At 44.0% G+C, this 13593-nt stretch overlaps 1 protein-coding gene across 3 annotated transcripts in view; it reads left to right on the top strand.

The window, feature by feature from the left end:
• The first annotated feature begins 1866 nt into the window (after window positions 1-1866).
• The window catches only part of LOC144478317 (growth arrest-specific protein 2), a 48036-nt gene continuing 36309 nt past the window's right edge, over window positions 1867-13593 (top strand). For all 3 annotated transcript variants that reach the window (XM_078196095.1, XM_078196096.1, XM_078196094.1), the window contains exon 1: window positions 1867-2064. The gene's annotated coding sequence lies outside the window, so the exon portion shown is untranslated. The remainder of the gene's footprint in view (window positions 2065-13593) is intronic.

The raw sequence follows: 13593 nt of genomic DNA, 5'->3' as shown, positions 1-13593 counted from the left end.
TGGAGGGAGGGGAGGGGGTTGCCAGCGGGGGTGTTTGGCCGACGATGTCGTTCCGGGGTTGCACGCAGGGTGGTTGCGTGGGCCACGCATGCGCCGCCGCTTTCCAGGATTCGCACGCATTCGCGTACCGTCGCGTATTTACGGCGCACGGGAGCCGGACCCCGGGGCTCTGCACGTGGCGTTCCTCGAGTGATAGCCGCGGACAAAAGGGGTCGACTGGGTCGTGAAAAATTGAGCCATCGGGGAGCGAGCGCGGTCCTTTGCCAGGAATATCGCCCCGCGGATTTCTTCAGACGCGAATATCTTCGTCCGCGAATTTCTTTAGACGCGACTCCCCTCTTCTCGTTCGCAACGAGAGGCTCGCGGTGGGTGCAACGAGTGCCGTCGACGGAGTCCTGCCAAAATTCTGGAACGCGGACACGCTACCCTCGAGTATCGGAGACGGCACCCCTACACAGGAAATGAATCTATGCGACCCTTCTAGGGACTCGATAGTCTCCAGTCCGTGCAGTTCTTGAGCGAAGCTACTGGTGCCGGTTGGAGGCTGTCCAAATTCAGTGATCAGTCGGCAGAGGATCGACACGGAATCCAATCGCAAGACCTCCTCCACTTCGCGGACGCGCCACGTGCGATGTTTCTCTGATTGGTAAGACAGTTGGTGGACTTGTTCATTCAAACCTCCGAGGATTAGCAGCGGCAGCCGAGCCGTAATCAGACTGGTCCTAGACAGTGTTCAGACTTTTGGAGCATCGCGAGACTGCACCGAGGTCTCCTCGATGCGAAGTCGCAGTATCTTTAAGTGTCCGCTTCGTGTGTGAGATACAGGAAATTCATTGGCCGAGGAGCAAGATAGCCGAGGTAGTGTCTAGATTGTTAGGGTGTCGTCTTTGAGAATAATGTTTAAGTATCGTAATTAGATTATTAACATATTATTATTACGTGTAGAAATCGTATCTCCTCTTCTCAAACTCTCAGTCCACTCTTGTTTCGAAGCTAATAAATTATAATAATTAAATTCACGAGTTCGATGCTTAACCCTTTGCGGACGAGGGGCGACTCTCGGTCGCCACGGCGTTTCGTTTGGCAGGACGAGCCAGAGGCGATAAGTTAAGATAATTTGTATATCTTATTATATAATTGTATATAATTGCATATAATCGTATATAAATTATATTTTTATTATATACAAATTAACATAATTTGATTTTGACAAATTGATATAATTAAAATAATTTTTATTATATACAAATTAACATAATTTGATTTTGACAAATTAATATAATTAAAATAATTCTTATTATATATAAATTAATATAATTTGTATATAAGACACTCGACACATCTGAGAAAATCGTCTCTGCAATTTCTCTCGGTCGAAAACGTCGCCGTCCGCTAATGGTTGAACATTCAAGGTCGCCAGCCGCCAGCTAATCGGCCACCTAGCTAAAAGCCGTGCTCAGACTTTAGGATCGGGCGGTTCGGCAGAAACCGAGACAGCTCGTTCCTGCGCCAGTTTCGAGTTTCCGTGGAACAAGGTGTACCTGCGGTCACCGGGGAGGGAAAAAAAATATTTCGCGAGTTCGTGCGTCTCTCGCGGAACCGTGGGTGCCGCGTGGCGCGCAACACGCGCGGCACACGTCGGAGTGAGTACCACGCAGCCGAACACCGCACGCAATAGGCGAGCGCGCGGGGAGGGTGAGCGCGCGCGCGCGCGTCTCCGGCAACACACCTCCTTCTCGCTCTCCTTTTTTCCGGCATCGGTCGGTCTCCGTCGCGCTTCTCCCGTCGCTGGTTCTCTCTCTCCCACCCTCTCTTTCGCGTCGAGGCACCGGCACAGCAGCAACACACGGAGAGAACGAACCGGCACCGAAGGGCTGCAGTTGCGATCGGATGATCGACGAGTGCGCGTCTTTGCTTGCGCGCGTCGACCAGCATGTCCAGTGCCGTCCCGTTGTCGCGAGTCCTGTGAGAGAAACCGTGGGTGATATAGAGGTCGAACCGAGGCGTTCGTCGGCGTCGCGTGATCCGCTTCTACAGCGAGAGATGTTCACGGGGATACGACAGGTAAGCCCCGGTAATCGACGTACATGTCGCCAAAGTACATGTCAACGTACGTTTCGCCGTTGACGGTTGTTGACGCGCGTGCCGAGAGATGCGGCGTCGGCTCGCGATCCTCCCGACGTTAGGAGAAAAGGTGAATCCTGTTATCGGTTGTTATTGGCTGCGTTCTTATGGTATCTAGTCCGCGGCCGCGAGGATCCTGGCGAGGTCGCCGTTCCGGGGTGAAGATTTTAGAGCAGGCGAACGCGCGCGTACCGCCGTTCCGGTTTTCTTAGGACCCGAAGAATGTTGCCGTCGCGAATCGCGGAGCGATATTGATTTCTCGCGGGTCCTGCGGGACTCCGGAGGAGCACACGTCGATTCGAACGCCGAAATTATTCTGCGATACTTGCACAATAGACGCATCTTTCGCGATACAAGCACCAGTCGCCTTTATCAAATTTAAGAAAATCCTGTCGCGAATTATAGTGCCATTTATATAAGACATTTTATAACTGTGTGGGCATGGTATCTAAATATTTTCTTATAAAGGTGCAATCTCCTAGGATAAAGAAAATAACATCCAGTTGAACACCATTTTCTTAACCTGTTAACTACGCACGACGTGTATACACCTCATAATAAAATGGCAATTTTACATCTTATAGTAAATATACTTATTCTACGTTTTATGTAAAATTGCCTCTGGTGACATAGTCTTTCGCACTGTTTAAAGTAATTTTCTAGAACGTCGACAATTGTAGAGAGTCGACAAAACTATAGTTATTGTGATCGATAAAGGGCATGACAAAATTGATCTTCAAAATAAATTGACGCGGCTAAGTGGTGAAAAATCTTCGTCGCGATCTTCTAAGACAAAAGGGTGAAATTGAAAGGGTGAGTCTACCTACGCGACGTTCGACGATAGTGTTTCTAATCGACGATTTTAAGGAATCTTCGGAAGATATTTCAGTGACATATAAACGCGTCCGAGCACCTTCTGCTACAAAATCCGGGGAGGTGTCTCTAATGTTCGAACAGAATCCAAGATGGGTCGAGTTTCGAGTGACCCGGCGAGACGAAGCGGGAGGAAAGAAGGGACGACCGCGCGGGTGCCACGAGGTTTCCCGTCGACTCAATCGATATCCACGTCTGAGTCCGTCAGTAATTAATCGACGAGTGCGCCCGGCGATAATTGCCGGTGCTCGAAAGTCGCGAAAGTGGCGGAGCGACGAGTAACACACAGCCGCAGCCGACCGACGACGAGATCGCCCTTCGTTTGTGTCGTAAAATGTTTAGCGTGAATTGAACGCGATTGAAATAAATTAGCGAGGCTCTCGCGTCGCCAGTGGAAAACGGGTGCAACGCGCGGAGTGCACGGTTCGCGTTAACAATAGACGCGTCTCGCGCGACGCGTTTCGTAATCTGTTTTGAAAATTACGGGATTCGACAGATTTGTTTAATCGGCGGAACGCTGTTCGGCGATTGTCGCGGTAACTGCTGCTGGGAAAAAAGTGTGAGAAACGGAGTTTATTTGTTTGCGACGCCCGGCGATATCTTTGTCTCGCGCTCGAGAAGCTGAATTTTGTTTAATCGACGTTTTCGAAAGCGATAGAGAAATGTTTACATCCACGCGGTGATGGGCTGACGGGCTCGTGACTCGTCGACGGTGCTCGTGTACGGACAGAGGCCGTAATCTACTGTCCCCATGTGCTTATCCATTACCGAGGCTCTCGTAGTTTGTTAACACTCATTGTTAGGCCGGTGTTTACCTCTTCGATAGGGGGAACACGCATTGATTGGTAACGCTTGTCGAAGGTTCGTCACTCGACGCGAGCCTCTCGACGCGACGGCTACGAAATGCACGGCCCTCTCGAATACGTTCTCTGGCTGTCCGAAAAAGATAGAGCCAAGCTGGAACCGCAACTGTATGCAGCGATATTCCTTTCAGTTTTCGTTAGTATTACGGTGTTAGTATTTGTTGTTCAAGGTGGATTTATTATGTTATATATGAACCGTTCTGTTCTATAACCTTCTTCGTTGAAGCTTATTTGCAAAATAGTGCAAATTGTGCGGACAAAATTTTAATTTTTTTCATTTTCCGACGTAAATGACTGCGACTCAGATTTTATTAATTAAAGTACTATTTATTATCTGAAAAATATAAAATATGAAGTATTACATGAGTTCAAAGAACGAGGAAGACCTAAATGTTTTAGTATTTATTCACACGTTTGCAGACAATTTAAAAATGTCATAAAGTCGCTGATAACCCCACAGAGGTTAACTCTAGGGTTAAGAACATTGCTATAATAAATTCCAGCTTATTAAAATTATTACGTAGATAAATAAAATTACACTCTACTCGTTCCTCTTGCAATCGATATAGAACATTTTCACTTTGCCTAAAAAATCCACACAGTCTGCATATCCTATACCTCTACGCCAAATCATCTAAAACAAGTTGCGTTTTTCGAATCCCCCAAAGGATTGGTTCACCCCTCCCCTATCTCACACCTGCCCCTCTTCAAATCGACATACACACGCGGACATTTTCGCAAGACCATAACCCCGCGGCGAAGCATCGGGATTTTCTAATTTAAACGTTTCTATTCTCACACGCGCTCATTAAAACGCGGCGTTAAATGCGCTCGGCGGAGCGGAGAGTTAAAATTCGAATTTATTCCGCGTTTTCACGTAAACGGAGCGGCGCCCCGCCGGCAGCGGAAAAAAATGCTTTCTCGGCGGCGGAATAATGATCGCGAAACACGAAACCGCGCCGGGGAGAGAAAATGAAAAATAATTTCGCGGACGTCGGGCGATTTTGCAATTTGCTCGGGACGCGACGGCCGTGTCGCGCGGCTTGTTTGTTCCTCCGCGCGGTCGAGTCCGGTGCGTTTTCTTTTTCGGCTCCGCGTGTCTCTTCGAAGATGGGGCGATCTTACCGGACTCTCGGGGCTGGCTTTAAATGGCGTTTCTTGGTGTGTGCGCGCGCGCGCGCGCTGTGCGACATAAAGTCGTTAAAGAATTTCTAAGGCGTCGGACAACGGCCTGCCACCGCGAGTCTCATTACCCGTATAGGCGAGCACATATTCGCGCGCGTTTGTGTAACGAGTGCACGAATCTTCGCCGTCCTCTGTAATTGAGGTTGCCTTTAACACTTTGCAGCCGAGTGGTGATTCTGAGGCACCAATAAAATTATTCGTTTCAAAATCATTTTTATATCAACCAAGTTTAGATTTAATCACAATTATTAAACCAAGTTTAGATTTAATCAAAATTATTAAAAAATTAGATTTAATACAATTATTAATTGTTATTAATATTTCAATTCAATCAATTATTACTGATAATTACAGATAACGTAGCAAGTTTTAATAGAATAGCAAATGGCTAGAGCGAAGAGTAGAAATAGCACTCGGCCTAGAACGTGTTAATACAGCCGGCGTGCAATTCTTGTCGTTGATAAATTACTGGGACAAATGTTCGACGAGCTGGAGAATTAGTACGTCTGGAGAATTAAGTTCTAGATTACACGGATCCATAATAAAAACGCGCGAACTTGGCTAATCGAGCCGAATTTCCTTCGTTTTAACCATTTGGCTGCGTCGATATATTTAGAAGATAAATTTTGTTACGCGGTTTATAGATTATATGAGTGTGGTCTATCTGACAATTGTTCTAAAATTATCCGAAACCGTGCGAAAATGACTGTGTTACCATAAGCATTTCGACATAAATCGCAAGAGAAGTATTTTTATTATAATATATAAAATTGCTATTTTCTTATGTCAGGTTATGTTCAGAACCACGTTGATTACTACTTTTTCGTTCTTAACAATTTCCTCGATGTCACGAAATGATTTTTCCTTTCTCGATTGTCTTCGTTTAAATTACATTTCCTGATTTCGATGGCAGAGGATTAAAATTCTCTTTCGATTTAATAGAAACGATTGGCAGCCTTGTTTATCGAATCATACACGAAATGTTTATCACGAGCCTAACCCGTTATTATAGTGCAAGGGGTTAAGTTCAGAAATTGGGAATCGTTTCCACGTGTCAACGCGAATTCTAAAACAGGACGACGAGCTGAAAAATTAATCAATTTTATCATCCTCTGCGATCCTAGTTCAAAAATACGTCTGACTCAATAACGGCTTCGTCTTCGACAATTTTTACGCTTCCATTCGCCGTCCTCCGGCTCTGGCATTCGTCACGCCTACATACCGTCGCCCGGGTTCCTTCTCATCACGTTCGAAACGTTAATTCGGCGACGGTGGATTTATCTGGTCGACGTACGATCATTGTCTTCTACATTCCTTCTTTGTATTCGGAAGAGAACGTTCGCTTTGTTACTTTGTTACGTGCGTGTATACTTTGAGGAAGAATTGAAAAACTTTTCGCTCTCGAGTGGCGACTTTGTAGCGCCGGCAAAAATTGTATCACGTTTCGGAAGTAATTTAAACTGTATCGAATTTATTTTTGTTTTGGAATAACGTGCGGCTGTTGCATGAGTCATTAAATTCTACGTCGCGTTTATGGAATGTTAATTGAAATGGAAATATTATGGGGAAATTTATATTATTATGGGACAATTTATATTATTATGGGTCAATTTATATTATTTTGAGTCAATTTATGAAAAATAGATGAACAGATTTAATAATACAAAAATCCCTTGAAAATAATATAGCAATTTTTAGCTTCAAAGTCATCATTCGAGTACAAAGGGTTAAAAATTCAATTTCCATTAGACAAGGATCTAAATCAACTGGCACGGTTGAATCATGGAACGAGTCACCGTCGTCAACGTCTTGCTTCTAAACTAACATTTCGAGGGTCATCCGAACGAGTTATGATTACCCGGTGCATCGATGATTCACGTCGATTATATTTTCATTAACACATCGTCGACGGAACCGCAAGCATTCACGCTCCCGACGGAGGAACATTTTGAAACAGTTCCCCCGGGAACAATGCAATTGCTCAATCGTATACAGGCTTCGGCTAATCGATTGCTCAAGCATCCAAGTATTCTTTCGAACTCGTGACACTGCCTCGTCGGTTTTTCCATCGAATAATAATACACGACGCTGTTAATTTATTTGCAAATCTCCGACGGAGTCGAGAGTACTGGCTCTGAGATATCGAACAGCAGAAACTATTGTCAGAGGGCTGCGAATCGGATAAATAAAATATAGGAAGAAATAACTGATTCTCTCTCTCGAGTCTCTCTCTCTCTCTCTTTGATTGTAGTGACATTAAGAGAGAGAGGCTATAGTGTAGAGATTATTATTTAAAAATTCTGTAAGACTCCATGGTAACACGAAATGACGCGAACGTAGGGTAGCAATAACAGCTATAGTTTATTAACAATATCGTACAGCAAGTTTCTACGACTTATAACAACGACGCGGTGAGCAACGATAGGCAACGATAATGACACAACTCAACTGTGGCAACAACAGTGACCAGAACTATGATACGCACAAGTTTGCAGGATAACGGTTCTCTTTCGAACGCCTTGACCTTTTCCCTCGGTTCTTTCACCCTTCCAGGCCCTTTTCCTCATTATTTTATCATTCTCTCTTTCTCTTGCATGCTTTCTTTCTCTCTCTCACTCCCTCTCTCTCTCTCTTTTGCATACACTCTTTCTCTCACTTTGTATCATTCTATCTCACTTTGTCAGGTTATGTTACACTTTGTCTTATTCTCTCTCTCCCTCTCTCTTTATTTCGCGAACTCTCGACCATTCTGCTTTTTATACTCGGAAAAACGCTACATTAGTATACAGTCGTTTTGTTCAAACTAAATACTATATCGTGGAAAGTAATCGTAGAGACAATTAGTCTATCCGTAGATTAGGTTAATTGTACTGTACTTCGTAGTATTTTTTCACTGGGCGCGACTTAACCATTTCGTTATGGCAGTTCGCTCCCCTGAAGTGATGCCATGAAACGAGCCATTTAACGCCTTTTATTATTTTGTATTTTATTGTAATTTATTTTCTTTTATTTCATTGCAATTTCTTTTATTTTATTTTATTCTATTATATTATGTATGCTACATTTAATATAGTATTATATAATATTATTTTGATATTATATTATACAGTATTATATTGATATAGTATTTTATACTATTATATAGTCGGAATTTTCACATACAGCAAATCGCGCGAACGCCGACCACAGTCGACACCCGTAACGAAAGGGTTAGCAGCTACCCGTACACGAAGTTGGATCAAGGATCGAGCAAAGTAACGACACGTTAGCCTTGAGGTAGAAACGCGGACTGCTTTATTTTTGCTAAAGGACGGTATTTATATCGTTCTATAGCTTAATCAATTCCTTCTATAGGATTACAGTCCTGAAGTGACGTAGCCTTGTCTTGTCTTTACCTAATTTTGAAGTAGTTGAATAACGTTTATAACCAAAAAATATGTGTCTAGAGTCTATGTTTTAACATAACCTCGTTCCCTTTAATTCCCAGATTTCGATGACAGGTGATTCAAATTTTCTTTCGATTTAATAGAAACGATTGGCAGCCATGTTTATCGAATCGTGTGCACGAAACGTTCGTCGCGAGTTTGACTCGTTATTATAGTGCAAGAGGTTAATTTTGAATTAATTTAATAACATTGTAGCTAAAAACTACGTGTCTAGAGTCAATGGTTTACCGACAATTGGTGCTAAAAATGATTCCTCGAGATGCAGGTTATGTCAGGTTAATCATTGCTTGATCGTGGGTATAGTGCTGCAAAGGACACTATGCATTTTTGATACTTGATCCGGTTCGTCAAACTATCGTGGAAAAGCCTTTTCCCAGGCGTTAAATCGCCTGGCCAGGCGACCGCGGTTGAACTTTGAACAAGCGAACGCATGTAAAAATGTTGCTGTAAAAATGTCCGCCGGCCACGATTGACGGAGTCACGACTTTGTGCGAACAAGTTGCTCCCGGAATGGCCGGCGCATGCAAATCGCAAGGAAAACGAGCTCTCGCGTCGATGAAACGCTCCGGCCAATGGAAACGCTTCTAATCGTGTGGCCTGACGAACCGCGATACAGTAAACGACGCAACCGGGTCATAAGCTTATCTTTAGTGTCGCGTCGTTTCCTCGGTGCTTCAGGTAAGGTAATTAGAGGATCGCTTAGTCGAACGGCTCAATCGGTCTGGGAGTGTCCCGATAAGCGCGACTCGTTCCGCGATAAAAATCCGGTGACACAGTTCGTCCGCTGACCGAAATTTTTGAAGAGCCCTCGATCCGCCAACAGATGGATCGATCAGCCGGCTGACAATTAATTAACGGTACTAATCGCCCGGCGAGAAGCGGCTGCTGCACACAACGGTCGCGTTTGTTCTCCGTTTTCTCCGCGGACGCGAAGGAGGTCGCGTAGAACACTGGCTAAACGGTTTGCTCAAAATTCAGCGGGGAAATGGATCGAGCAGTCCGATAACAAGGAAGGCCATAGATAATTCCGTGGTCGCATAATATCGGTTCGCTGTCTTTCACGAAAACTGTATTCCATTTCCTGCAAGCGTACACCTGGTTGCGCAACGCGCTCGCGTTTCCGACGTTCTTAATGTTGTTCCCTTCAAATTCGCCGCGGACACTTTAGACCGTAGGAAACTCTATCCGAGTCCCTTGTCTCTCGAGACGACAACACGTGTCGATAGTTTCGGCCCTTGTCCTGGACCACTTTGAGATTTCACCGCGTCGAGCGCTGCGCTCGAAAGGAAGCGCGGCGTCGTCGTCGCCGCTTTTACCGAACTTCGCGTCGCCAATTTCGCGTCGCCCGATTTAGAGATCCGAGGCAGGATGAGGCGTAGCAGGTAGCGTCACCTTTCACCGGAAACGCCGATAGCGACGGGCTCCCTATTTTTCCGAATCGGGGCGGAAAAAGGACGGAGAGGAAGCGCGCCGCAACGGAGAGAAACAGTCGTCTATCGATTCCGCGGACTTTCGCGGCACCCGCTGCTCTTTCGCTCGCCTCGCAAGAGGTTCGCCGCGAATTCCTCGTGCGATTAGTGGAACGCCGTGGAGCAACAAGCCTATACCCACACACGCGGGCGCGCGCGCTCGCGCTCGCGCTCGCTTGATGGTCACGCTCCAAAACTGTTACTTATTACCTCAATCTTATTACCGCTAACGGAGCATTACCGCGCTTTAGTGCCGCGCCACACGGCGGGCCCGCGCTAGGCCCGAACAGCCCGCGAAAATTACACAAGCACGATTTTGACTTTCTAGTTGGACGCGACGCCGAGCTCGTCGTGCAACCCGACACGACGGCCCTCTGTCGTTTTCCATTTCCCTCGGCCGTGCTTCCGTGTTTACGACGGTAATGGGATTAATCGCGACCGGCTACCGTCGAAGATATTTGCCTCCGCTGGCTGATTCATCTGCGTTCGATTTGATGGTTGTAGTTTGAAACATGGTCTGTAATCGCCGCGTTGCTCCGCGCGTTTTGCTTGTCGCGAGGGTGACCTGACCTAAATGTTTGCGGCAATTAACCCTTTGCAGTCGAAGCCGTTGTACTGCGAATTTTAATGTAGATTTTCTGATCTAGAATAGTTCAATTTTATATGATTTACCTTTTAATTTCTTAATTTCATTACGATTAACTGAAAGAAGTACAGCAATTTTATGAAATTCCTTCAGGGTTTGACGCGGTTGTCTAAGTCTTAAATAACTATCTGCACACATTTATCTATCTTGTAAGACATTTACTTTGACATTTTAGATTAATGGTGCTGTCAACCATCATTATATTGTTATTATATATTATATTGTTATTATGCATATAAAAGTATATATTTCTATTACATATATTTTTTATTATTATTATGCATATAAATATATATTTTCATTATATATATTATTTATTACTGTTATGATATATAAATACCCATCAATTATTCTATGAAAATTATTTCCATAAATACCAAAAATTTACCACATCCAACCGCAATGAAATCTCTGAATGAACGTTGAAAAGAATCCCCTTATATAACCCTTCCGTCGGGTTCGACGTTATTCCCAACAACCATCGAACTCCGGGGCAGACTTTTCAGGGTTAACTGACCTTCCACCATATATCCCGACCGTTTCGCGAACCTTTTAGCGCGCCGGTATGCTTCAGCTTCTTCCCCTCCCATAAAGATTGATAGGAGCAATTACGGATCGAGTGGGGTTAAAAAAAGTTTTAATCAGTAGAATGGCGAGAGACCGGTTGTTATAAACAGTAATTTTCTCCCTCGTGGTTCCACGGGCCGTTCCCCGCGAGGAGAAGGAGGGTCACGAGTAGAGGCAGTCTCAAAGGGGTGACAGGGTTGACTGGTTTTATTTACGTTCTGCGGTGGCTTCGCCGTCAGGAAGGAAACATTTTTCTTTCTCTTTTTCCTTTTGCTCCTCTCCCCCTTTTTTTCCCCGTCTCCTCTCCCTTCTTCACCCTTCCCTCGCCCACTTCCCCCGGGCCTCCCCCCGCCTCGGTCGTCTGGCAGAGGCCGATTCTAATAACTCGCGCGTACACTTACCTATCCGGGCGTCGTCGTCGCGTTCCCGCACGAGACCCCGAGGGAGGAGAGCCTGTCGATGCGAGCCTTATGGTTGCGCCGCGTTTTGCCCTCGCCGATGCCCGGACAAACCCACGCAGAAACGCGTATAGTCTCCGTGGAACGGTAATTGGACAGGCACGCTCTGTTTATGCGATTTAATTAGCCAGGTGATGCAGCGCCGTTTTGTGTACCCCGCCAGGATTCCTTCGATCTCGTTCCTCGCGGGCTGCTCGTCGAAATAAAAAGTGCGAGACGTACGTGTGCTGGATCCGACTAGAGATACGGACCCCTAGTGCCTCTCTCTCTCTCTCTCTCTCTCTCTCTCTCTCTCTCTCTCTCTCTCTTTCATTCTCTTCTCGACAAATTAGTAAGACGCGTTACATCCTTAACTGTTGCAAGCTGCTGCGACCTCTCTGAACACTGCAGCTACGTAGCTGTCGTAATTATAACATTCGGTTGCAACGAGGCGACTGTTATCTTTTTTTTAATATACGTATTGTTATATTATACATTATTATATTATTTTATATTATTTCGTTGTCAACTGTTTTATTTGTAATTTATTGACTTTAATTACCGAACGATTTTCATCGTTGCAGAATGTTGTTGGCTTCTTCGCGACGAGAGTATTTGTCGGAAATGATTATTCGTTAAGCGAATGATAAACTCTCTCTATAATTCGGAAGTGAACGAGTCCTTAGTATGGAGATATTACATGAATGGGGGCGCAAAAATTCGATGCAGACAGAGGATGAGGATTCTAGACGTTGAAAGCACTTTCGAGGTTTCTGTAAATTGCATCGGACTGGGTTCGACGCGGCTCTATAGAGAATCGAGTCTAGAGGATTGACTCTAAAGAGTGGACTATTTTATTCACCTGGAATTATATTTATAAAATAGAATAGAGTGACTCCTTTATCGAAATATTTATACAATATTTTTACCATATCTTGCTGTCCAAACGATCTATTATCATCGTATTATTTCATTGTTATTATATATAATATATACAAGTTATAATTCTATTAAGTAATAATAATTCTACTTTTTATTACTATTGTTTTATATGATTTTATTACTATTATTTAGTAGCAGAAACCTCGAATGAAAATTTTATGTAACAGAACGTTAAATCTATAATATTTAAATCTACATATATATATATATATTAAACTAAATCTTTATTTATTAAAAAATAAACCTCCGCAGAGTCTCTACTATATTTTACAATCACTGCAATCTAGGCGAAACAATGCCATCCTACTATTTTTCACTGCAAATGCCTCGATACATCACCGAAAGTATCTCCATGTCATCCGAACACATAAAACCGTCTTCAACAACGGGTCATGCAACTTCGCAGTATTGTTGCAAGGGGTCTTCCGCAACTCTTCTGGTCTTTGACACAACAGATTTCCGCGGAGTTGTTGCGAAACCGTGTCTCCAATTAACGAAACTGGGTTAATCATTTTTTCCTGTTCATATTTACAGCAGCGCGATTGTTACGTAGAGAGCTGTTTGTTCAACTGTTCAGAGCGCGTACGCGGGATGCCGATTATTCGTTCGGACTATGTACGCTCGTAGCGGGGCTCGTTCAACGTCACAGCTCGTGGTTCCGCATCGTCGTTGATTTCCATTCGTCGGATTCCACGGCGATGGACTCGCTCTGTGCCATGAATGAATTTTTCATTCACCGCGTTTCAGACAGAAATTATGTTCGCAATATGGAGGGTTTGAATTGAAATTAATACTGCGAGGTTAAAATGGAGTTAATGTTGAGAGGTTCTAATGGAATTACTATTGAGAGGTTAAAATGGAATTAATGTTGGGAGGTTAAAATTGGAAATAATATTAGAATTAAAATTGGAAGTAGAAGTAGAACTATATTGGAATTATTGTAATATATATGTAAATTGGAGATAAAATAGGAATTAAAAAGGGAAGGTTAAAATTGAAATATCAAAATTAATATATTAAAATTGGAATTAAAATTGAAAT

The sequence above is a fragment of the Augochlora pura genome, chromosome 2, assembly GCF_028453695.1.
Source record: "Augochlora pura isolate Apur16 chromosome 2, APUR_v2.2.1, whole genome shotgun sequence".
NCBI lineage: Eukaryota > Metazoa > Arthropoda > Insecta > Hymenoptera > Halictidae > Augochlora > Augochlora pura.
This window is presented reverse-complemented; position numbering and strand designations above follow the sequence as displayed.